At 38.2% G+C, this 27,884-nt stretch overlaps 1 pseudogene; it reads right to left on the bottom strand.

The window, feature by feature from the left end:
• On the bottom strand, nt 1-27,884 carry LOC142637955 (G-type lectin S-receptor-like serine/threonine-protein kinase At4g27290; annotated as a pseudogene).

The raw sequence follows: 27,884 nt of genomic DNA on the forward strand, positions 1-27,884 counted from the left end.
TTATCGAGCCTCTTGCGATGAAATGGTTAGTCCATTGTTTGAACGTCCTTCGTGCTTCCTTTGTGAAAAATCCACTCTTGACACATGCCTTTCATTGAGAAAACTAGGCTCTTTAGGCTGAGGTAGAGCAGTCTCACTGCTCAACATCAAAACCACATTGCACATGGTCGGTCTATGCTCTGGACTTTTCTGCACACATAACAGACCAACCTGAATTGATCGTAACACTTCAGTTGGATTGCATGGGTCCTTAAATGAGTTATCAATCAGTTCCAATGGTCTGTCCTCCCTAAATAGTCTCCATGCCTGAAAGGATTTAGATCATTTGCAAAACTTTGAGAATAAAAAAGCATGTATTGAAACCCTAAAAGCTAACACAATAGGGCCAAACTCACTCAACTGAAGAATGAAAATGAAGAGACCACCATAAAGTATATTGCTAGACATCACTTACATGCCTAAGAAGACTAAGATTGTGGTCTGGATGATAGAATCCCCTGTTTCTCTTCCCACTCAATATCTCTAATACCAAAACACTAAAGCTAAATACAACAGATTTTATTGAAAAGAGCCCACCAATTGCCTACTCTGGAGGCATGTAACCGCAGCAGCAAATCATTGATTATATCAACATATTTGTGGACAGTGGTTGCAATTAAACTTTGTATTAAAATTCTTACTATGTTCCAACAATTCTGTTTGTCTTTGCTTCAATTTCATCTCCTCCAAATCTTTTAGCCAAGCCAAAGTCAGAAATTTTTGGATTCGTCTCGATTTCTAGTAAAACATTGCCAGCTTTTAGATCTCGATGGATAATTCTTAGTCTAGAATCATAGTGAAGATATTGTAGTCCCCGAGCAATTCCATTGATAATGTGGAAGCGCTTAGGCCAATCTATTAATATGCTTTGCTCTGGATCTGCAAGTTTAAATCGAATTTATTCATGTTGGGGCTGTAAATTATTTAAATATTCATAGAAGTTCAATCAATAAGGTTGGAATTGGGGACTTTTTACACAATTGAGTTCAAGTGGCAGCAAAGGTGACAATGATAGAGAAGTGGCTGTTTTAGTAGAAATATTGGCCTGTGTTTGGCAATATATAAAATGTTTTCCAAGTGTAAAATATTTTCAGTTGAAAATATTTTACGAAAAAGAAAATATTTTCAATTCTTTGTTTGTGTTTTGAAAAATTTGCTGGAAGAGTATTTTTCAGTATTTGGTATTGCATGTAAAACCTATTTTCAGAAAACCCAACAACCACAATCACCAGCATAAACCCAGACACCACCGGCCACTACAAACCCAGCCACCAATAGCCACCATCAACCACCACATAACCAATTAACCTGAAAAATCATAATCAAAATCAAAACCCATTAATCTCAAAATGAATATCAAAACCCATTTACCAAAACCCATAATCCACCACCATTGAAACCCACAAATCACCTTAGCCAATAATCCACCACTCCCAATCAACCACCATCAATGCTTAAACTTACCCCCAACCAACCACCATTGAAACCCATGAATCACCCTAACCATTGATCCTCCAAAACCCAAGAACAAATGTTATTTTACAATAAGAAAAAAACATTTAGGACAGCGATGGCGTGGGTGGAAGAAGGGTTGAGGTGGTGCGATCTAGGCAGAGTTAAGATTGGAGCTGAACAAAATCAGGGGAGGAAGAGGGATGGGTTAGATCAGTGAAAGAGAGAGGACGAAAGTGAAGTAGATGAGAAACTACCTTCACCGGTGGAGGGCTTGCAAGCACGACGGTGGGGCAGTGGGTCAGGGACTGGATCTGGGCTTCATCGGCGATAGCTCTCTTCGTCCTTCGGCTTGGGCTTGGCGTGAGTGATGAGAGTGAATGAGGAGAGAAATTTTCTGAGGATAGTGGAAATCGTTGGAAGGTAAACTGAATGTGTAAAATGATTTATGGGTGTGGGGTGGGTATTTTACAGTCAACTGAAATCTATTTTTAGTTTAATTGTAATTTCCTGTGTTGCCAAACACCAACAACGGTGTAAAACAATTTCAAGAATTTAATTATGCCCGAAACAAACATAGCCTTGGTTTAGACTAAACAGTAATAAAAATGGGAGTTGGTAAAAAATTACTATACAAATGATCTACAAAAGAGTGATTGGTCAAAACATCAATTCAACAAGAAATTGGCGAACTCTAAATCACAATGTAGAGAAAATTTACTTTATATAAGCTAAGTTCTTGAGAAAGCCAAACCAAAAATAATGGAGTCCAAGCTCTTGTTGGGCATATATTCATATATCAGGATCCTTTCTTCTTCATGAATGCAACATCCTAAAAGCTTGAAAAGATTTCGATGCTGAAGTTTGGCAAGGCAAAACACTTCGTTTTAGAACTCGTTAAATCCTTGCCTTGAATGTGCTGAAAGCCTTTTAACAGCTATTTCTTGTCCCTCATTTAATATTCCCTGAATATCATTACTTGCAACAGTCACAAATGTTTGGCTAGTCTACTCTTGTGTGTCTCTATATATATATTGGATGAACAATCTACTCGTATGTATTGTTTCGATGTATGCATTCATTTTAATAAATGCCTTAAAAAGTTCTACCTAAAGAAAACACTTATCCCTTCACCAGAATGACTTTATGATCAACAGAATAAAATATAGTTTGCGCAAACATTGATTTCATACGTGAAGAAACTCAGTGCTTGATACTTGATAGGAGAAAATGGGGTTTTGCCTCTTTCAGTAAAAACAAGTAGCAAAATGCCATTGTTTTGAAATTATTTAGCCATATACTCCTATTTTGAAACTCAATTTTCTAAAAATCGAGTTTCAATAAAAAACTTGATTTAATGAAAATCGAGTTACTTGCAAAATGTTACATGAAACTCGATTTTTAGAAAATCGAGTTTAAAACAAGGGCATATACCTAAATAGTTTCAGAATATGGGCATTTTGTTACTTGTTTTTGCTGAAAGGGGCAAAACTCCATTTTCACCGTGCTTGATACTTTTTTTCATGAAAACAAATTGCTATTGAAATCTCAGGTATATGCAAAAAGATGAATTTGAATTACTAAGTACAGGTTATCAACGAAACTCTAGGAAATAGGGAGTTTGGGACTAAATTTATGTGCAGAAATACTATTGTGCAGCATGAATTTGGTTCCATGTAGATTGGATAGTCTCAACTATATAAATTAAACTGTACAATATATAGTCTATATTATATATACATAAATATATATATATATATATATATATATATATATATATCTCTCTAACCGAAACCTTTGATTTCTAGTTGACTTCTTCACAATTTTTCACATCAGCATTTTTTATTTGACTTAATTCGATTTAATTTCTTTTGATTTTATAGCACCAAAGTATAGAAAATTTATTAAATTTCTTTTTAAAAAAATTGAATTTAATTGTTTGGTGCCATACAATCACTCTACTTAAAGGAGACTATTACCCAATCAGGGAATTCTTAGATAATCCTAACAAACTATATAATAACTCCATTAATATAAATCTATCCCAAAAAACGGAATATATCTCCATTAATTTGGTAATTTCTATGTTGATGACATTTTAAAAAAAAATTCTATCATATTTCCTTATATCTATCAACCATGTTTTCTTTTTCTTCTTTTTTTCATTTTTTTTTAAAATTAATGTTGAATAGAAATTATAATTTCAATAGGATTTAAAGTCTATAATTATGTTAAATGAGACTCAAAAAATATATATAATTTTTTAATTCAATAGGATTTAAATTTTATATCAAATGGACTCTACCAACATATTCATCCTTTAAAAAAAATTATATAACCAAATTTGATTAGGAATCCATAACCCTATATTATATTTAAATAGTTTTTTTTTTCCAGGGATTTTTTATTACAATTTCAACTCGGCTTTTCATTCCTATATTATATTTTAAATAAATTTTTTTGGGGGGATTATTCTTCCAACGTCACTCTACTATATAGCGTCTTGCATTGATTTTGGTTCTTGGAGTGTCTTCAAAGCAAAAGGTATGTAAAGTTTTCTTATCTGGTTTAATGTCAACATATATGAGAGATATTTTGATCAATTAGAAAAAGTTTGATGAAACAAAAAAGGAAAAAGAACTAAACGCACAATCTAAAAAAAAAAAAAAAATAGTGACTGTATTAGGCAGAGGCTTTTGGAGATTGTTGTTTTTATTTTTAGAATTCTTTACGTTCATATGTATGTATGTATGTATGTATTGGATTTAATTGAATTGGAATTATCTTTGAAACTTTGGTTTTGATTGAATAATGAAAATGGTAGAAGAAGTATGTTAATTTACAGTTTCATTGTTTATCTATTAATCATGAATAATAATATTGTTATTTGCAACCATCATGATATGGTATCAATGATGTGATCATTCCGAATTTTTTTCCTTTAGAGTTTAGATAGAGTCTATTTTATAATTAAAAAAATTTACAAATAAAAGACTTTTGAAATTACATTTTAAAAAAATATTGGATACGTTGGATCTTAAATGACTTCTATTAAAGTCCATCCTTTATGGCAACATTAAAAAGAAAACTCATATAGATAGGTATTAGGATATTATTTGGAACTATCATAATAGACTAATTTTTTACACATGGTTAAATTCTCATTAATTGTGATAGTTCACTTTTAGGTAAAATAGAAACTCTATTAACTAAATTTTAAGAAATTTAAAATTATATTCCAAAAAATTTCCAAAAAATTAGATTTTATTTTAATTAATTTATATTGTAAAAGAATAACATTTATACATTACATACAATCATTACATCAGTTACCTTCTAAATAATGGAGGATATGAGAATACAATTTGTAGATCTAGCTACTATCAAGGTAACATATATTAGATTGGTGGTAGATAGTAGATATAATTGTAGTTAAGTATTGTGTGAAGTCATCATCATAGAATAGCCCACGCTAAGATTTGTTATGTGGAACCAATGATATTAAAGAAAAATAATTTTTCTAAACTATTATATTGAACAAAAATTTACTTATTTTCATTCATTTTCAAGTTATATGTTTTTTTTTTTAATTAAGTCATAGACCTTTAAGCAATATATATAAATACTTTTAATTTTTATTTAACTATCTCATACATCATATGGGTTAGCAACTAGCATTACTAAACATCAAAGATACCAAAATTCGTTCAGGAAACACGCTTCAAGAAGTAGAGGTAGGGGCGGATTCAAAAACTTATTGAGGGCTAAGATAAGTACATCCACAAAATAACACACACTATATATAAGAAAAATAAATAAACCAGCAAAAGTTTATATATATATATATATATATATATATATATATATATATAAAATCCAAGGCACATTGAGTGAGTCATGTGTAAATATCCTCTAAATTATATTAATTATAATTAATATTCTGAAAATCGTCAGTAAGCCACGCAGTCCTCACATGCTCCCGATGAAGAACCTGCACAACACGAAAACTGAAGACCTTAAGAGGAGTACCGGTGTGGTACCGGCCAAGTACTCTCCAATGGTCAAGTTAGAGAAATCTCTTGTTCACAACTCTAGAGTGCTAGAGTTGAGGTGAATTATGCGTACCTTGGTTTACGAGGGCTTTGGGGTATTTATAGTAGTGTAGGGCCGAAACCTGCGCCTTGGCCAAGAAGTACTTTCCTTCTAGGAGAGTAACTCGTGGATTTTGTGTATCTCTTAGAGCTCTTTTCCTTATAGGAGTCTCTTTAATTAGGATTAAGCGTGTAGTGCAAGAACTCTCCTTACACATGTTTGCGTGGGAACCAAGCAAGGTTATCGGCGGAGGTTCGATTATCTTCTTCAGCCTTCGTTCCCGTCAGCCTGCTGAATCATCCTTTTCATAAGGTCGTCAACGTATATCATTGATCCCAGTAAGGTCGTCGGCTTACGTCCTTCAACTTGATGTCGTCAGCTCACTCCCTCCAGCTTAGCGTCGTTAGTGATGAGATGGAGTTGTGAACGTTACAAGAAAAGGTTTAATGAGCAAAACTGAGGAGAAGTTGTATCCATCTCCTTTCATTTCGTCACGAGTTAATTATAAAATTATCCTCATCAGCTGCCCCCTACTCCATGACTCCATCAGTTATAGATGACGGGTTATGGAGTTAATATCGTCGAAAGGTCATTCATGCGTGGTAACTCGAGCCGCCTTCTTTAAATGCCAGAACACATGGCACGGGCTGATTGGCTCTGCGTCTGGACGAACGTGTCGCTTCGTCTTCCATGCCCCCATTGCCTATATATATATATTTCCCTTCCTCTTTCATTTCTAGTTTTTCATCCTTTGCTGATATTGAGAGAGAGACTGTCGCTTTCTGATCTCCTTTGTCCGTCAGTCTCACGACCTCGTCACTTTTCACAGGAGCGTCTCTTACCAAGGATTCACTTGTAAGTTCTCTTTCCTTTTCTTCATTTTACTTTTGTCTTTCTAGCTTAGTTTCTATAGCGAGGTCGTCATCTTAGGTTCTTAGAATGAATTCGTCACTTGTAGGTAGTCAGATGTCTAGAGAGGCCGCGAAAGAGCGGGTTACGACGAAGTCTATCAATTAGGTTATGAGCCTAAGGAGGGCTTCTCCTGGTCGTCAGAGAGGGGAACGTCAGCCCATTCTTCTGATGAGGAAGTGGAGAGTTGTAGTGAAGGTGAGGTGAGTGAGGGTGAAGACGAGGATGATGAAAGTGAGGAAGAAGGATTACGTGACAGACACAAAAGGACTGGTGAAGAAGAAAGAGAGGGATCTGGTGCCGAGGGTAATGACAACGGTGGTAAGGAGGTCTTAGAGAGCACCTCAGGGGCCCTCGGGGACGACCGTCCTTTCATTTACCTCCGAATTGGACCGTCAATGAATTCCTTCCATCGATATCCGTTAATGTCTTTAATAACCTACGTGCCTGTTATCAAATAGCGGACAACATCCCAATCCGTCTCTCCGAGGAGGGCGAGAGATGTTATTTAGGACGAACCGTGGATGTTGGCATGTATGATGCCATGTTTACGGCAGGATTAAGGCTACCGCTGACGACATTACATCATTAGCTGGCTAATTTTTTGGGAATATCCGTCAGTCAAATTGCCCCTAACGCCTGGCGAATATTTATAGGTGCCGAGATCCTGTGGGGTCGTCTAAGTGGTGGACACCGTCAGTTAACCCTGGACGAGTCCTTTTGGTGCTACCACCCCCAATATATTTCCTCGTCAAAGGGGATATATCATTTTGCAGTAAGGAAGAAGGAGTTAAAGTTGGTATCAGATATGCTTGATTCGAATAGGAAGTGGAAGGGCAAATACTTTTTGGTAGAGGGGACGAACTGGGTATGCCATTAGGAGGAGTGGGAGTCGATGCCTCACGGTTTTGACGATACTTGGGCATATGTCAGGGACTCAGGTTGATCTCATCTACTTCTTTACTTAGTTCATTTGTTTGAGACTCCTAACTCCGTCTGCTTTTCTTTTCAGCTAACGTTCGTCCATGTATTACTGCGGAACAAGAGGATTCCATCCTTCGAGTGACGCCCATCTCGTTGGACGATCGAAGTGTCTGGACCTGATCACACTTGACGCTTTACATTTATATTGTGGTGGTTCGGAGCCAACGGAAGAAGCTTGCAAGCTAAACGCTTATTCTCGTCGACGTGAGTATTTTTCAATTTCTTCCGTCTCTTTTTTTATGTCATTTTTCCCTAATTCTTCGCCTCTTACAGAAATGGAGGCAGCTAAGCAAAGAGTACAGGCTACTGCAGCTAAGAAGAAGGAAGAGGGACAAAAGGGGAAGGGACATCCTCGTCAGCCCCTAAGGCCGTCAGGAAGACAACGACTAAGAGGAAAGCTAATGAGAAGGACCCTCGTCCTAGAAAGAAAGCGGCCCTGACGCTTGGGGATAAACCTCCAAGGAAGCCGTCGTCTCTTAAGCGTCTTCACGGATCAGACAAAGGGCTTATGACGGCCTCAAGCCCCGTCAACCAGGGACCTGACCGTCGTCTACTCACCAATAAGCCAAGATGACGGCAGAGAAGGAATTGAAGGCCCTTTTAAGTCAAGTGGAAATGGCCAGAAACGACGCTGTGACGGAATTTAAGGACTTGCAGTCCTTCATAGATGCTTGTGCTGTCTACTATGGTGATGGATTTGAGGACTGTTTGAAACAGGTCTAGTCTGCTTACCCCGACTTGGATTTATCCAAGATTACTATGGACAAGCCACTACCGTCAACTCCTATGAAGAAAGTGACGGCGCTAACAAACATGAGGCGAGCCAAAAAGATGATAGCGTCGTTCTTGCCCAGCCAGCCGTGGATAAGTCTGTTACTTTGACCCCGTCAACCAACCCTCACGGCGATGACCTCAATGCTAAAGATCCTTCTACTTCAGGCGTTCAGCCTATTCTTGCTAAGGGTGACGGGAATTTTCAAGACCCTCCAGCTTCATGAATTTAAGCGTTTTCCTTTTGTAGTTTGTATAATGTTTGAAGCCCATTTTTTGGGCTCTACTTGTAGAAAATACTACTTTATTTGTAATATTTTGTGCTCATCACTTTCAATATATATATATATATATATATATATATATATATATATGCATTGCTTGTGTTTTTCTTGTATTCGTATGCTAGGGTGCTTTGGTAAAATAGGGTGATGCCTTCTGTCTATGTTTTCCTTAGGCTCGTCTTCCTATTTATTTCAACCCGTCAACTTGTGAATGAGGACGTCATCTTTCTTTTAGTTGACTATTTGCTTGCTTTATAAACTTATTCATTTTAAAGGTTTTGTAGTGAACTCGTCCAATTAGTGGGCGTTGTACCAAACCCATCGGTTTTATGGACTTTGCGGCATCGTCCACTTTGTGGATTTAGACTCGTCTGCTTTGATAATGTGCCTGTCCACTTTGTGTGGCCGTCCACCTTGTGGACTTTATAATGATTTCGTCCACCTTGTGGACTTTATAACGATTTTGTCCACCTTGTGGACTTGGTGATAATGTCGTCCACTAGGGCTAAAAGATAAGGTCGTCCACTTAGTGGACTGTGTGGGCTTAGGCCCGTCAACTTTATGGACCCGTCAGCTTTCTTTTAGTTGATTGTTCGTCATGGGCCCGTCAGCTTTATGGATAATGGCGTCAGCTGACTGCTTGTCCATTTTATGGATCCTAATAAGTTTATTGACTTTTGTGGGTTTGGTAATGAACCCATCGTTATATTGAACTCGTCTATTTCGTGGACTTGAATAGTAGATTTCGCCCATTTTGTGGTAATAAGGTCATCTACTTTGTAGACTTTGTGATAAACTCGTCCACTTTGTGGACGTTGTAGTGGCCAAACTCGTCCACTTTGGTTTGAACTTGGTTAAACTTGTCTACTTTGTAGATGATAAACCCATCCATTTTTTAGACTTAGGCTTGTCTACCTTTTGTTCTTAGCAGTAGGGTCGTCTGCTTTGCGGACCGAGCAGTAGCCTCATCCACTTTGCGGACCGAGCAGTAGCCTCGTGCACTTTGTGGATATAACAATGAGATCGTCTATTGTGTAGGTTTGTCTATCTTGTGGACCTGGTGGTGGCTTCATCTACTTTGTGGACTTAATAATGTCGTCCACTAGGACTAGAAAATAAGTGGACTAAAGGATGAGGTCGTGTACTTGACGAACTGAATACTCATCCATTTTGAGGACTTTAGTAGTAGACTTGTCCACCTTGTGGACTTGATAATGCTGTCCATTTGGTCTTGAAGACTAGCTAACATAATAAATACACCAGTCATTTCTGAATAAACTCCTCATATTATGATGAATGCATAAGTAGAAAATTGTTTCAAAAAAGAATAACCTTCAGCCTTTTGGGCTTTAAATGTATTGTAGGCAAAAGTAAACTAAGACAAATGACTAAAAGAAATAAATTGGGAATGAGGAGTAGTGTTCTTCATGCTATCTTCTACTGGTAGTACTTCCTGAGATGCTTAGCGTTCCATGGGTGGCGTAACTTCTGCCCGTCAAGTGTCTCTAAGTGGTAGGTGCCCTTCCTTAGCCATGACGTTATTTTGTAGGGTCCTTCCTAGTTTGGACCAAGCTTTCCTTGTGCGGGATCTCTGGCGGCGCCCATCACTTTCCTTAAGACGAGGTCTCTAACTTTGAAGTCTTGGTGTTTGACTCGGGAGTTGTAATGTTTGGCCATGAGGTCCGGGTATCGTGCGAGTCTCTGTTCAGCTGTGGCCCTGACCTCGTTAGCCAGATCGAGTCGTAGACGTATGGCCTCATCATTCCTTCCTTCGTCATGATTGTCCATTCTGTAGCTTATGAGCTTGACTTCAGCTGGGATGACCGCCTCACATCCGTATGTTAGCTGGAAAGGAGTTTCTCCTATAGGAGTTCTGATCGGCATCCTATATGCCCACAGCACGCTGGGCAGCTGCTCTGGCTATATATCCTTTGACCCCTCGAGCCGAGTCTTGATGATTCGAAGCAAGAATCGGTTCGCGACCTCGGCTTGGCCGTTGGCTTGAGGATGGGCTAGGGAGGAGTAGTGGTTTTTGATTCCTAATTGTGAACAGAAGTCTCGGAATGAGTCATTGTCAAATTGCTTGCCATTGTCCAAGATCAAGACCCTTGGGATTCTGTACCTACAAATGATATTCTTCCAAACAAAGTTTTGTACGTTCTTCTCGGTGATGGTGGCCAGGGCTTCAGCTTCTGCCCATTTTGTGAAGTAGTCTATGCCGACTATCAAGAACTTCAGCTGTCTCACTGCTAACGTGAATGGGCCCATAATGTCCAGTCCCAATTGGGCGAATGGCCATGGAGGAGTTATTGGCGTCAGCTCTTCCGTCGGCTGTCTGATGAAGTTGCGGAACCTTTGACACTTGTTACAAGCTTTGACATAAATCTAGGCGTCCCTCTACATGGTTGGCCAGTAGTATCCGGCCTGAATCAATTTATGCACCAACAACCGCGATCCTGAATGATTGCCGTAATCCGCTTCTTTAGGGTTTAAACATCTTAGATATGGTCGGGAGAAACCCCTTTTATACAGGACGTCCTTTATTAAGACGAATCGCGCTGACTGGACCTTCAGCTTTCTCACGGCTTCCTACCCGTCAGGTAGCGTGCCGTCTTTTAAGTATGAAATAAAGGGGGTGGTCTAGTTGTCTCTGGAGCCTACTTCCTGTACATCGACAACGTCTATTAGTGGCGAGAGCTGAACAAAGGAGAGTAACTTGTCGGGGGTGGTCATGTATTCTGCTGATGCTGCCTTAGCAAGGCGGTCGGCTTGCTCATTCTTTCCCCTCGCAATTTGGACGACCTTTACATGCAGCTCATTCATCCTTCTCTTTGCTTGCTCCAAGTACTTCTTCATTTTTTCGCCCTTACATTCATAATCGCCGTTTACCTGATTTGTGACGACCTAGGAGTCGCAGTGGATAACCATATTTGCGGCCCCTACGGCTTTGGCGAGATCTAACCCTGCTATTAGGGCTTCATACTTCGCTTCGTTGTTAGTCGTAGGAAATCGAGTCGAACCATGCATTTGATCTCATCACCCTGTGGAGATTGAAGTACTACCCTTGCTCCACCGGCCTTCCTGTTGGACGATCCGTCTGTGAACACACTCCATTGGGGATCCCCTGCCTCCCCTTGCCTTCCGTGTTGGTGAACTCCGAAATGAAGTCGGAGACCACTTGCCCCTTGATGGCGGTACGTGGGCGATATTGTATGTCAAATTCACTTAGCTCTATTGCCCACAAGGCCATACGTCCGGCGGCTTCAGGGCTGCTCATCGCTCTCCGTAAGGGCTTATCAGTTAGGACGACCACCGTATGGGCTTGGAAGTACGGCTTAAGCTTACGGGCCACTGTGACTAGAGCGAAGGTGAGCTTTTCCATCGGGGGGTACCTTTCTTCTACACCATGAAGTGCCCGGCTGGTGTAGTATACTGGCCTTTGCACCTTGTCGTCTTCTCTGAGAGACGACCAAGTAGAGGAACAATTCTTCTCCCGGTTGTGAGGGACTTAGCAGCAGTGGTGAAGAGAGGTAGGCCTTCAGGTCCTCGAACACTTGCTGACACTCTACCGTCCACTTAAAGGATTTCTTCAACGTGCGAAAGAAAGGTAGGCATCTATCCATTGCTCTAGACATAAATCTATTGAGCGCGACGATCTTGCCATTAAGGCTTTTTACTTCTTTTACGTTTTTAGGAGGTGCCATTTTCATTATAGCCCGGATCTTTTCCGAATTAGCCTCAATACCTCTCTAAGACACCATGTATCCTAAGAATTTTCCTGCCGTCACTCCAAAGGCACATTTGTCTGGATTGAGCTTCATGTTGTAGAAGCGAAGAGTGTTGAAGGTTTCCCTGAGATCCTCCAAGTGGTCATCCTCCCTTCGGCTTTTCACCAGCATATCATTAACATATACCTGGATATTTCTCCCCATTTGTCGTGCAAACATCTTGTTTATAAGCCTTTGATATGTTGCACCCGCGTTTTTTAAGCCGAATGGCATAACCTTGTAACAAAAAAGGCCTTGGCTTATTATGAACGAAGTCTTCTCCTGATCAACTTTGTCCATTTGGATTTGGTTGTATCCCGAAAATGCAACCATGAAGCTTAGTAGCTCGTGTTAAGCCGTAGAGTCCACGAGGAGGTCGACTCGCGGAAGGGGGTAGCTATCTTTAGGGCACGCTTTGTTTAGGTCCGTGAAGTCGACACACATCCTCCATATTCCGTTGCTCTTTTTGACCATCACGACGTTCGCCAACCAATCAGGGTAGTAAACTTCCCTAATGAACCCCGCCTCTAGTAGCTTGCAGACTTCTTCTGCCACCGCCCGATCACTCTCTTGGGCAAACACTCTTTTCTTTTGGCAGACGGGCGAAAAGGAGGGCGATACATTCAACCTGTGTACCATGACTGACAGGTCAATTCCTGGCATGTCTTCATGGCTCCAGGCAAATACATCCTGATTTTCTTTGAGGAATGTCGCGAGTGCTTAGCGGATCGCCGGGCTTGCAAGGGTGCTGATCTTGGTTATGCGCTCTGGTCAAGAGTCGTCAAGAGACACATCCTCGAGTCTCTCGACAGGCTCCGTTGTTGCCCAATGCTCTTCTATGCTTATGGTCTGGAGGTGGTTATCCATCTCCATCATAGCCATGTAACATTCGCGTGCGACCACCTGATCTCCTCGTAATTCTCCTACTCCATAGTCCGTCGGGAATTTTAGCATCAAATGGTAGGTTGAAGTTATGGCCTTCCACGAGTTGAGGGTAGGCCGCCCTATGATGGCATTATAGGCCCATGAGCAATCGACCATGAGGAATGCTACATTCCTCGTGATCTGTTGACGGTAGTCGCCAATGGTTACAGCCAAAGTGACGGTGCCAAGGGGGAATACCCTCGTCCCTCCGAAGCCGACGAGCGGTGCGTTAGTCGGAATTAGTCGCTCTCTATCAATCCCCATCTGCTGGAATGCGGGGTAATACAGGATGTCCACTGAGCTCCCGTTGTTGACGAGAACCCGGTGTATGTTGTAGTCTTCAGCTTGTATGGTGACGACGAGTGCATCATCATAGGGATGGTGAAGACGTCGAGCATCTTCTTCTGAGAATCCAATGAAGGGGTTGTCAACCCGCGTCATCTTGGGTACGGAACCCGTTAGCTGGATGTTTTGAACCGTCCTAAAGTAAGTCTTCCGGGCTTTCTTTGACGACCCGGCTGTTGCGGTGCCCTCGACGATCATTCTTATATCTCCTACGGGCGGCCTGGGGTGCTCGTTCTCCCGTCGGGGGGCTTGTTCTTGCGGCAGGTCCATTCTTTCCCTGCTAACGAACCTCTGTAGCTTTCCTTATCTGATAAGAGATTCTATTTGTTGCTTCAAGTCATAGCAGTTAGCTGTGTCATGGCCATGATCGCGATGGAAGCAGCAATATTTGTCCCTTGACCTTTTGTTGGGATCTCCCTTCAGCTTGCTAGGAAAAGTCAGGGCCCCTTCATCCTTAATCTGCATTAGTACTTGGTCGATCGGGGCCGTCAGCGAGGTGAAGCTCGTGAATCTCCCCGCGGGTGGTTTGGGGCGTCGATCATCCCGTCATTCTTCAGTTCTAGCCTTCTTTCGCCCTCTATCCGATCGCGCGTCTTCCTATCTTTCCATTTTTTTGGGCTTCTCTTCTCGAGCCATCAGTGTGTCTTCCGCGTTCATGTACTTGGTCGCCCTATAAAGCACATCTGACATGGTCTTCGCGTCGTTCTTATATAGGGAAAATAAGAATTTACCCTTCCGTAGCCCATTGGTGAACGCTGCTATGAGTATCTTGTCGTTTGCTTCATCAAACGAGAGAGCCTTTTTGTTAAAACGAGCTATGTAAGACCTTAGTGTCTCGTCTTCTCACTGCTTAATGTTCATCAAGCATGCGGTGGAATTCTTATACCTGTAACCTCCAATGAAGTGTGAGGCAAATTGGGCGCTTAACTCCTTGAAGATACCAATGGAGTTGGGCGTCAGCCTACTGAACCAGATCCTTGCGGGTGCTTCAGCGTGGTGGGGAAGGCTCTGCACATGATCGCGTTTAGCACCCCCTAAAGGTGCATTAGGGTCTTGAAGGACTCCAAATGATCTAAGGGGTCCTTGGACCCGTCGTAGCTTTCTACTTGCGACATGCGGAATTTTTGTGGAAGGGGGAATGAACTAACTGACGCTGTGAAGGGCGAGTCAGTTTGTTGGACCAGATCATCAAGGTCGTTGGACACCCATCTTTTGAGGGCGTTCATCATGCAATCCATTTGTTCCTTCATCATCTGCATCTCAGCGACTATGTGAGGTAGATAGTATCGGTGACAGACGGCCGGTTCACGGCTTGTCGTTCCGGCCTGCTAAGGGTGTTGCTGCCTTCTGGCCCCTCCTAGTTCCTTCTTTCTGCGCTAGTTCCTTCTTGATCTTCCTCCTGGGTGTTAGCGCCCACATTCCTTTGGCGCAATTGTTCTTCCAAATCTTGGTTCTGTTTGGTGAGGCATTTCACGGCAGCGGCCAAAGTTTGGACCTGTCTCTTGAGCGCCGTCGTGTGTGGTTCGTCTCCTTGAACGTTGTCGGTGGTTGCCATCGAGCGAGTGAGTACCATGCAACCCTTTATCTGGGAAGCGATCGCACGACTTTACAAGTCGTTATACTTCCCACAAACGGCGCCAACTGATGATGCCGAAAATCGTTAGTAAGCCACACAGTCCTCATGTGCTCCCGATGAAGAACCTGCACAACACGAAAGCTGAAGACCTTAAAAGGAGTATCGGTGTGGTACCGGCTAAGTACCCTTTGACGGTCAAGTTAGAGAAATCTCTTGTTCACAACTCTAGAGTGCCAGAACTCTCCTTAGAGCTCATGGATTTTGTGTATCTCTTAGAGCTCTTTTTCTTATAGGAGTCTCTTTAATTAGGATTAAGCGTGTAACGCAAGAACTCTCCTTACACATGTTTGCGTGAGAACCAAGCAAGGTTATCGACGGAGGTTCGATTATCTTCTTCAGCCTTCGTTCCTGTCAGCCTGCTGAATCGTCCTTTTATAAGGTCGTCAACGTATATCATTGATCCCAATAAGGTCGTCGGCTTACGTCCTTCAACTTGATGTCGTCAACTCACTCCCTTCAGCCTAGTGTCGTTAGTGATGAGATGGAGCTGCGGACATTACAAGAAGGGGTTTAATGAGCAAAACTGACGGGAACGTTGTATCCGTCTCCTTTCATTTCGTCACGAGTTAATTATAAAATTATCCTCATCACATATAATGATTTTATAAAACATAAAATTTATAAAAATCAATTAATTTTCATATTAATTAAATAATAAATATTACTTTATATGATTTACTACAATGTAATATACAAGAAAAAATATACACACTACTATTTAAGAGGTTTTCCCTGTTTCGGATCCTCAATTTAGATGACTAAAATAACCTCAAATTCATCTGTTTTTTAGGCTTAAATCATAGGGTTAGACGTGTAAAATTAGTAATTTAAAAATATAAAACATATAAAACTACTTTTTGAAAAAATAAAAAAAAAATAAATCTACTTTTTTTTCTCACCTCTACATTTCTCTCTCACATTTGTAGTCAAGTACTAATACAACTTTATCTTAAAATAAAAAATAAAAAGCCTCATCACATGTGCAAAGTGCTTGTGATGAGGGTAGTGTGTGTGTGTGTGTGTGTATATATTGTTGAGGAAGACAAGAATTATATTTATAACAAAATTCCAAATGAAAACTCCTTTTTTTTTTTTTTTTGTATGTATAATAATAGATGACAAAGCAGTACATGATCTTTCTCTTGAAAAAAAAAAAAAAAGCAGTGCATGTTCAAAATTTTTAACCACAAAAATTATAATATCTTTCCTTCTACAAGTATTGGGGGGAAAAGTATATGCCCACATCTACTCTCTAAATACTAAATACCAAAAGTATTTTAACTTTGTGACATTGTTTGGCCTATTTTATGGGGGGAATCAAGATTGGAATCTCACTCTCTCACTTGTTGTAACAATTGATGAAAAAAAAATTTTAAATAAAAATGAATCAGAGTTTGTGTTTTGAAATCGTATGCTTTAAATGTTGATAAAATTAATGAATTATATATGGTAAAAAATTAAATATTAAAGAAAAACAAAGAAATTAATACTTTCCATTCAAAGAGAATTTGTAGGAATTTTTAAAAAATTATGAAGGGACCAATAAGTAAAATTTACCTATAATTTAAATTTTTTTATTAATATATTAGAGAAAGATGATAGGAAATTGAAAAATCAAGGGGCATTGGCCTGTCCTCTGCCCCTGAGTGGAGGTCAGTAATTTGAATGTGTTCTTTCCTCTTTCAATATTACTAAAACTAATTGAGTTTGAATCTAGAAAAGATGAGGAGTAAAACTCATATTATACATCATCCAATAAAAAATTGACACATAAGCTTTTTACTTAAAATTTAATACATCTTATCACACCTAATAACATCTTAATAAACTCCTAATTTGGTTGTATATTCAAATGGGTATTATAATTGATTGAATGTAGTTGTGCTTATTTTTTAATATGTGATAAGGTAATGTGTCATGTTGAGATTGAAGAGCGTAAAATATGAATTTTACACATCTTTATAGAATTTAATCTTAAACTAATTATCTACCTAGAAAAAATAGTACTAAAAGTAAAACTAATTAAAAAGAAACAAAAACAGTTCTAGGTAACTACCTTGTAAACTAGTCCGAAGCCGCCTCGACCAAGCACATTATTAACTGAAAAGTTATCTGTGGCATGATTTATAGTAGCAAAACCATATAATGGGATTTCTAAATCTCCATTCTCACGTCTATACCTGAAGTCTTGTTCTGGATTGATATTTCCTGCAAAGAATTCTGCACATTTGAACTAAACAAGGAATACATACATACATATATATATATATATATATATATATATATATGGGAATATTCAAGTCAAAACCAACCATGGAACACTTTATAAGGTGGATTCTGCCAGTCAATAAAGTGGTACTTACTCATATATGATACAATCCAGACTAAGAAAATCTCCTAGTTTACCTCTATTATTTAACTTTATGTTCCATCAAGTGCACCATATTATCTGTCTTTTTTTTTTTTTTTCTTTTTTTTTTAAATTTACTTATTTTATAAGGAAAAAAAAGTGTGTTGCAAATTATGATTGAAAGGAACCAAAAATTGAATACTCATTGTGGAATTAAAAATTATTATTAAATCCCATATCCATATTATAACTCTTCTTAGAGCATTTCTATTAGCCTCTTCACTTTAACATTTCAAAAATATTTGGCTAAATTTATCCAAAATCACCCTACATTAGCCTTAAAACTTTATCAAGATATTTTAACAATAAATAGTACTTCAATAAATTTATTGAGGTATTGCTATCCGAGACACGTGGGGGCACCAATTGTTGGTGGGTAGTTTGTGGTTAGCTTAGGTTGTTGACGAGGGATGAGTTTCGGTGGTACTGTTGGGCTACAACCTTTTTTGTTTTTTTGTTTTTGGTTTTTTGGTGGCATCATGGCGCATGGTTGTTGACAGTGGCTGGGTTGTTTGTAGTGGATAGGGAAGACATAAAAAGTATTTATTTATTTATTTTTGGAGAGAGAAAAATTAATATTTAAAAGAAATTACAATATACCCATCTGTGGTTAGACTCATTTTCACTTTGCATATCCGTGATTTAAAACTTAATACTATGCCCACTTGATATTACCATTGTTAGTCTATTGTTACCTAGCCTATCACTTATACCGTTACAAACACAAAAACATAACAAAATTAGAAAAAACAAGATCAAAAACTGATTTTTGTAAAAATATTTGAAGGCTTTAAGAGCTTCAATGAGAACACTAACACAAGATTAAAAATGGTTATATTTATAGCTCTACTCAAACAAATTTCTCTCTCTTTGCTTGTTCCAACCCCTAAGCAACAAGCCACCCTTTCTTGGATCGAAAAGCCATTAGACTGAAAATTGCTGATAATCTGAGGCATAGTTTTGTGTGTCTTGAGAGTTAGATTTTGAAACTAGCCCATATTTTCAATCTAAAAGAACACGTTGGCGCAAGAGAGAGACCCATGAAAACAGCTAAGATGTCTTAATGGCAAGGCTCTTCTCCAGGCACAACAATGACTCTGATCAAAGGCAAGTAATTTTTGTATATTTTTTCCTTGGCATTTAGAGATTTATTTCATATTTGGGAGTTTTGGTTGGATTTTGATATGATTTGGTTTGGTAAATGTTGATTGTGGTTGATTCCATTGTTGGGTTGGCTAAGTTGCGGTCAGATGGTGATGGCTATGGGCGGTGGTGTGACAATGGAATATGAAGAAGAATGGGCATTGTGATTGTCGTTGATTTTTTTTTTTTTTTTTCTTTTGGGTTTTGGTTTGAGGTGGAAGAGAGTGAAGAGTGGGTTTGTAAATTGTGTTAGTTTTATTTGGGTTTTTTGATTGCAATGGACTCCAAAACAAGATTAGTTTTTTTTTTATTTTTTTATTTTTTTATAATTATTATATGGCAAGACTGGGGTTTGATAATGTTTCTAGGATTTTAGTTTTTGAACTTTTCTAGGTTTTTAATTTTCGTTGACAGAGACATGAGGAGTAGGAGATTTGATTTGATTTATTTGAATACTGTTGAGTTAGATTAAGAGTTTTTATTTTTATTTTTTATCCAATTGATATACTCTTGGAATTTTTTTTGAGTCTATAACTATCACTAACTCTTTTTTCTTTTTCATTTTTGCTAGAGCAATTGTATCTCGTAATAATTGGATCTAAATTTGGATTTATATTAAGTTGTTATTTGTCTTTTCTCATAAGGCTTTATGATGCTTTTAGACGTATAAGAGCATCCACATTGGTAGAGCCCAAATTTTAGGCTTTACTAAAAGTTACTTTATACATTTTACCTTCTCATTTTACAAAACATTCAATATCAGTAGTTTTATTTTAGCGTTCAACACAATAAAATAACATAAATAACATAATAAAGTAATATATCTACGGAAAATTCTTAGGTAGTCCCGGAGCATAAAGAAATGGTGCTCCCTTCTCTCACATTCATGGTAGACCCCACCATGCATTTAATGAACGGATCCCACTATGAATGTAAGAGGAGGAAGTACCATTCTCCGTACTCCGAGAGTACTTAAGAATTACTCTATATCTACTGCAATAAACAATTCATTTATTTATTATTTATTTTTCTATTCTTCTCTCTCTTTTTCCCTTTTCAATCCATAACCAATCCTCACATCAAATAGAAAAACATAGCCCACAACAGCCACAAACACAAGTATTAGATACATATGATCACTTAGCCACAACAGCCGCAAACACTGCCCACAACCACTAAGCTCAAGAACAATGAAAGCATAATCAATGGGCTTGACAAACAAAATCCATTATGAACACAACCAATCGTAACCAATACTTCACTTAAATGCCGTAAACACATACATAAAACACCAAAGACAAAAGAACCCACAGCTCTTGAAGTAACCTTGTAAACAAAATACCCCTGAATTTTCATCAATTGCACCAAAATGCCCACAGATCGGAAAACACAAGCCCACTGCCCACGGCAATGGTTGATTGAACAGAGCTTTGGTGAGGATGATGGATGACTCGGTGAGTGGGTCGGCAATGGTGCATGGGTCGGCGATGATAAATCGGGTCGGCGGTGAGGAGGATGATGGATGAACAGGCTGGGCTTCGAACATGGGTGATGGTGCGTGGGTCGGCGATGGAGGAATAGTGCGTGAGCTTCAGCGATGGATGAACGGTGCGTGAGCTTCGATGATGGTGCATGAGCTTTGGCGATGGTGCGTGAACTTCGGTGGCAGTGGTGAGGAGGATGATGAATCGACAGAGGTGAGATTTTGATGAGGAGGATGAGAGAGAGAGAGGTGAGAGTTTGATCTGATTTGCGAAAGGGAAGGAGTAAAACAGGCAGAGGAAAAAAGAAATTGAAAAGAAAAAAAAAAAAAAAAAAAAGAAAGAAATAATATTTTAATGTGAAAAGGGAATAAAAAAATATTTTTTGAGTTTAGCATTGAGCTGCATGGCACAGCCATTTATGGCTGAGCAGTACAGCTGAGTAGTTAAAAATTTTATCTATATCACTACTAATGTTGCATTCTTAGAGCATTTGTAACAGATGTTCCAAAAAAATGTTATTTTATAACATCAAAACTCTATTTTATTATTTTACCACATCAGTTTACAACATCTCATTTATTATATGTTTTATTCTTCAATTCTATTCATTAAAAAAATATTTACACATTAAAATAATATATTAAATTTCTCCCCATTATCATCATCAACAACAGCAACAACAGCAACTACAACAACAACCAAAAATGGTTGCGGCCACAATCACCAGGAAAAAAAAAATACACACACACACAACCCACAGCCACCAATGGCGGCATCATGTTATAGTCAGGGTGTTCCCAGGAACACCCTAACTTGAAAAAAAAAATTATATATAATAATTAAAAAAAATTATTTGCTTACCCTTAAAAAAAAATAGGAACACCCTGAATAAAAACTAGGAACACCCTCAAATTAAAAAAAAAAAAAATTGTTCTACTTTCAAGCCAAAAAAAAAAAAAAACCCCTAAAAATAAATTCAACTAAAATCGTCATAAATCCTAAAGCAAACCTAAAAACAGAGAGCAACAGAGCAACTCGATCCAGTCGCAGTCCAGCCTCCAAAGCACATCGTCTTCGTCGCCCCTCATCGGAGATCGGTCCAGTCGCAGTCTAGAGCACATCGTCGGAGATTGCGTTGCACATCGCGTTGCTGCTATTGCACAACGCTTGCAGATCGCTCGACGGTCACTGCCTCAGCCTCAGCCTTCACTCTTCAGGCTTCCCTGCTCCGGTCCGGTGCTCCCTCAAGGTATTTCTCTTTGACTCTCTCTCAGTCTCTCTCTCTCTCTCTTTATCTGAAATATTAAATGAAATGAATGACTCTCTCTCTTTATTCTTTAAGAGATAACTTTATTTGAACTGAACTATGATTGGCTGAAGCAGAAGTTTTAATGCTTTGCCTATTTTTTGACTTTTTGAATTTGGCATCTTATGAGTTATGATTCTTATCTGTTGGCTGGCGTGGGTTAGTGTTGGTGACTTATTGATTATCTTTTAGGGTAATGTGTATTGTGATTTATGATTGTGAAATTTTCTGATTGGTAGTTGGTTATTGTGATTGGGGCATTAGCCATGAGGCTTGTACTTGTCTGTTAAGTGGGGTGGGGTAGATGGGCACTTGGGGCCGGGTTATACTGTTTTAATTATTGTGCTGCACATAGGATGTGTAATGTGCATATAACTGACTCTTTTAGTGTAATAAGCACATGAGGCTAAACAATATAACAAATTAAAGCTGTATAATTAACCAATACATTATAAAAAACAAAAAAAATTAAATTATGTTAGACTAAATAACAATTAATAATTTTATAATTAATGAAATAACAATATAACAAATTATAGTTTATAAAAAACAAACAAATTAATGAAACAACTAAACAACAATAATTAATAATTTTATTAATATTTCAAATGAATTTATAGTTTATTGTTTATTCTTTTGCTAGAATTATGGACAAATATTTTATAAGAAAACCATGTACCAAAAAAAAAAATTCCTGGGAAATTTTTTTAGGAATACCTTGGAAAAAATTCATGGAGCCGCCACTAACAGCCACAATCACTACTGATTCGCCATCACCGTCACAACCCATGAAACTCAACCCACCCACTGCCATAACCCACAATCCGAACCCACCCATTGCCCAACCCACCCATCAAACCACAACCAAAAAATGTGAACGGAAAAAAAAAAAAAAAGAACTTGAAGCGGAATAGAGAAGACAGATGGTCGACGGCGTCGAGTGGTGGTCTTTGGTGAGATCGGCGGTGTTGAGTGGTGGGCTTCGGTGATCGGCTTGCTGTGGAAGATGAAGAGAGAAGGTAGAGATGAGAAGACGGAGAGAGAGATATCTGTGATGAGGAGAGAGAAAACGGAATAAAATAAGAGTATATATTTTTGCCCTGGCTCGTCCGTACCGTGGCAAATTACCACGGTACTGTTCAATGTTGCAAAAATTTGCAACATTTAGCACATCTAATAAAAGAGATTTTTTTTTTGTTTGGTGTGCCAAATGTGCCATATATTTGGCATTTGACACATTTAGCACATCTGCTACGAATGCTCTTATTGAATATGGTGGTGGTAAAAATAGCAATTTAGCTTTTTAAGAGCATTCTCATCAGATGTTTCGAAAAAAAATGCCACTTTGACACACCAGACACCTACTTTATCATTTTACCACATCATTTTATAATATCTCATTTATCAAATGTTTTATCCTTCAATTCTATACATTAAAATAATATTTACAACAAATTAAAATAATATATAATCTTCTCCCATCGTCTAACAGCAACAACACCAGTAATAACGACACAACCAACACCACTGCCGCAACAATACCGACAACCACCACCGGCACAAACCCACATCCACCAACACCACCTTATTAAAAAAAAAAAAAAACCAGAAAAAAAAAATCCACAACAACCCAACGGCACAAACACCACAACCACCCAATAATCACCCTCACAACCATCAAATTGCCGCCACAACCACATTACCACGGCCACAACTAACCCACAAGCCACCACATTTACAAACCTCAAAACTCATCCCAAATCAAACAAACCCACATCTCAAGCAGCGAGATCGGCTTCAGGCAGGGAGATCGGCTTCAGGTGGGAGACGTCGGCGGCGAGATCGGCTTCAGGCAGCTTCAAGCGAGATCAGTTTTAGTGGCTTGAGGTGGCTTTAGGCGAGAGAGAAGACAAGCAGCTTGAGGCGGCTTTAGGCTAGAGGGAGCTGTGGAGGATGACTAGGGCGAGATCAGCGGGCGGAGGCTCCAAGCGAGATCAGCGGGCGGAGGCTCCAAGCGAGATCGGCGGGCGGCGGCGGCTTCAGGCGAGCGTGTACTGATTCTTCTGCGGAGTAGAGTGAGGACGAGAGAGGAAAAGAGTGAGAGAAAAAAAAAATGAAAGTGAGAAAGAAATAGGGAGCAACAGGAGAGATGGAGACCAGAGAGGAGAGAGAGCTATTGCAGACGGAGAGAGAATGCGTTGGGAGAAGAGAGAAGCAAATAAAATAAGGAAAAGAAGTTTTGGCACACTGGTCCGTACTGTCTCAAAGATGAGACGGTACTGTAGCGGTGTGCTATAAATTTTGAGATTTGAGATACCTGATGAAAACTGGATTTTGGTATTTGATGTGCTAAATGTGTTATATTATAGCATTTAACACATTTACAATACTTGCTACGAATGCTCTAACACCACCAATACTAGTTGAGTGTTTGTGGTTAAGATGATAAGTTTAAGTACAAGTTGAAGTTCTAAGAATTACATAATTGTTTTTACCAAGAGCACATTTTGATCTTGTTTTCTCTTGAATTTTTATGTTTTTTTTTTATTTTTTTTATTTTTAATGTTTTGGAGGGAAAGAGACATAAAAATGGTGCAAAAATACATATCTATCCTTCTTTTTACCAGAGGTAGATAACGGGAGACTAAAGGGGGTAATCCCAGGTAGGCAAAATGTTAAGTTTTAAACCACGGGTAGACAAAGTGAAATAGGTCTAACCACAAGTGGATTGATTATAAGTTGCCCTAATATTTAAATAAAATAACAAAGTGAGATTTTTATATTAAATTTGGTTAAAACTACATTAATGTTCTTACTAGCTTTAATTTTGCGTTATTTTATTTAGATACAATAATATTTAATCCTATATGAATTACAACCAAAGACTTGCATCTAGATGTGTTGATGAGATTACACCTTGTGGAGCCTCCAATTGAGAGGTTAATATAATGAGAAATGCTATATTCATAACATTTTCACAACAAATCTTAAGTAATAGATTGTTATTTGTTATCATAGGTGGGAAAAAAAGTAATTTAAGTTGTGAATTCAAATTAGAACTAATAACAACTTACGATCTATGATTTGTTATGAAAGTATCGTGAAAATGTTGTGTATGTAGCATTTTTCTAACATAATACATAAGGATACAACTTAACATAAGAACTTAAGCTTACAAGTTAGGGCCCAATTATGTTTTATTAATTACTCACCATTCTCATTATTATAAAAAATGAGACTTTCACTCACACAAGTATCCAACAATCTACTTCTCATGCGTTAGCCTTTTCCTTTTCTATGGGCTTTAAAACTCTCTTTGTGGGCCAAAAACAAGTCATACTCATTGACCCTTGCCTATGAGCTTTTCCCTCACTAATGTATCATTCATCGGTCTTTTGTATGCCATCTATGGGAATCACATGTCAACCTTGCACGCTCATTCATGGGAACCGGTGTGCACATCCTTGTCTGTGAGAACATTGCACCATACTGTGATCTAGCTCCATTGGCAATACTCATTTATTCGAGTTCTCACTCCATCCGCAAAAGGTATTTATCATCATGTATAACCTTGACACCTTGCCCCATGCTATTATGAATTCTAATACCACTTGAAGAAATAACACCTTGAGAATTCTCTAAGTGGAAAGTTAATGTAATATATAAGGACACTGCTTAACTCAAAAGCTTAAGTTTATGAGTTTAAGGTTAACTATGTTATATTAACCACTCACCATTCTCATTATTATTCAGATGAGACTTTCACTCATACGTGAGTATCCAGCAAAATGAGAATTTCACCCGATGCTTCTGAGTTCAAACTAATTAATGCAAGACATGGTAAAATAAACAGAAACAAACAGTCAAACATTCTATAAATAATTGACAACATGAGGTTGGACAAGAAATTTTAACTTGAAATATGGAATAGAGTCGATCTGTGATGGTTGTTGTAAGATCAGTCATGCCTCGTTTACTACAATTTTTCAATGATCATTTATTATAGTATTTTTAGGATGATTTACCTTCTCGATTCTGCTTCTTCTTAAAGACATACATCATCAAGCATGGGCCGAGGACAGCGATTCCAAAAGATAATACGAAGAATACTATTATCTACACTCGTTTCCTCCTTTTCGGTCTTACGTATACCGCTGCAAGAATGAATTAAATCTAAATAATTAGCATTAGCAATATGAAATAAAATTGTCTAAGATAATTTTTTATCATTTTCTCACATGTTAGTTAGATTTATTCCAAATCAGGGGCGGCCCAACATAATTTGGGACCTAAGACAAAAAATTTATCCAGGGCTTTTAATATGTAAATATTAATTAAAAAAATTATTTAATACTAATCAAATCAAGGTTAATTTGATACATTAAATACATAATTTGATAAATAATACCAACTAAACTAATATGTTAATTTCATATATATAGAGAATTAAATATTATAGTTGAACTATAAATATTAATAGAAAGAAATAAAAATATATTACGATTAAAAATTATACTTTATTTTGGATATATGACGATGTATAGTTGAGTAAAGTTGTAATTTAATTTTTATTTTTATATCTTTTGTTTAGGAAAGAGAGAGATATATATATTATTTGGTGTGTGACTTTGTAGAATATCAGTTTACAAAATTAAAGTCTCAAACTATTAGGAGAGATTAATCTATAATTGATGATTTAACATATTTCTAACATCTTTTTGAAACACTTTAGGGTTTCAATTGGATTTAGGTTCTATTGGTTTTGTACTTTGAGAGTTTTAATAGAAATGGAAAAGAAAAATATGTTAATTAAAAGCACTATAAAATGTTCAAAATATAATATTGCATTGACTTTCATTGATGAACTTCATAAATTTAACTAATGATTATTTATATCACTTTTTTTGTGATTAATAACATGACAATTTGTGAGTTAATAGTAAAATTTGTAAAATCCTTTACTTCCCTATGTTTACATATGCTTATATTTCAATGCGTCTAATTTAAATTTTGAATCAAACAAAACTTTTAAGACTAAGATAAATGAATCTTACGTAATTCAGAGGTAGCCATCCTTATGTAAATGTCTTGCCCGTTTTCATTGAACTCTCTGATATCAATCAGTTCTCCAAACCAAAGTATGCACCCACTTCCTCCTCCTCTGACATCCAAAGTTGCATAAGCTGTACAACTGCAGTTTTTCAAGCACATATTGTTGCATTCCCCAAAGTCCATGGTCCTGTTATACCAGGACTGTCGTGTGTCTGGCAATTTACTGCCAGAGTATTTTAGAAAGCCCTCTCCATCCCCACAATTTCCCAAAGGAGTCTTTCGTACACATCCATCTGACCAATCCGCTGCATTCCAATGTTGTGAAAATTTTGGCACAAATCCTCTTAAGCACCCACAAAATGGAGACATGTTAATGTTGCAACTACCGAATGCACCACACAATGCGTATCTTTCACAGCCATCCACTGGTGTTGTTGAGTAGAGGCTCCAACTCTGGGATCGATCAATCCAAATGAAACGCTGCAGTTTACCATCAGGAGTTAAAATCACCCTTGTGAACACTGAGTTATCAATAAGCTGATAAATACAGTAATTCTCCACCGGATTAGAAACAAAATCAACTGTAAAAATTGGGTTTGGTTTTATGTAAGGCACTCCATTGAAATGGAGACCATTCCAATGTCCTATCCGGTGTGTCACTGCTGGACCCTCCCTCAGAAAATACTGTGGTAATCCACTAGTATCAAGGTGAAATGTATAATCACCACTTGAAGGGTCGTCCCTGCTCTTCCATGATGTTAGCAACAGATTCAAGCCTGTTACCAAGTTATTTCCAATCTTCATACTGGGCAGAAGTGTATCGCTTGGATGATCAAAACTCTGCCAAATGAAATTTTGGGGGTCATTGTCATTTCCATCTCTCACCACAAGGTTTCCTGTATCCAGAAGCTGTGCAACGGGATTGGTTGCTGATCTTGATGAATTGGAAGACCAAATGGTGCTGTCTGAATCACCCGTAAGGACAAGAATTCCCTGGTCTGCAAGTTTCAGAGCTCCTGATGTGTGTTTGAGCGGCATATCTCTATTGGCAAACCATACCATTGTCCTAGGAGACAACTCTTGTACCATATTCCTACATACCGACTCTTGGAGTTTCCTGGGCTACAGAATCCCAGCTCAAACTTCCCACCGGATGAAATTATGGTCTCACCATCTCTAATTGACTGAGTTGCAACAAGGATGTCTAATGCAGTGGAGATTACAAAGACGGAGAATATAGAGTAGAGTACGATGAAGGCTTGCATGGGTTCCCTCATGCGTCTCAT

Source organism: Castanea sativa, chromosome 6 (assembly GCF_040712315.1).
Source record: "Castanea sativa cultivar Marrone di Chiusa Pesio chromosome 6, ASM4071231v1".
Taxonomy (NCBI): domain Eukaryota; kingdom Viridiplantae; phylum Streptophyta; class Magnoliopsida; order Fagales; family Fagaceae; genus Castanea; species Castanea sativa.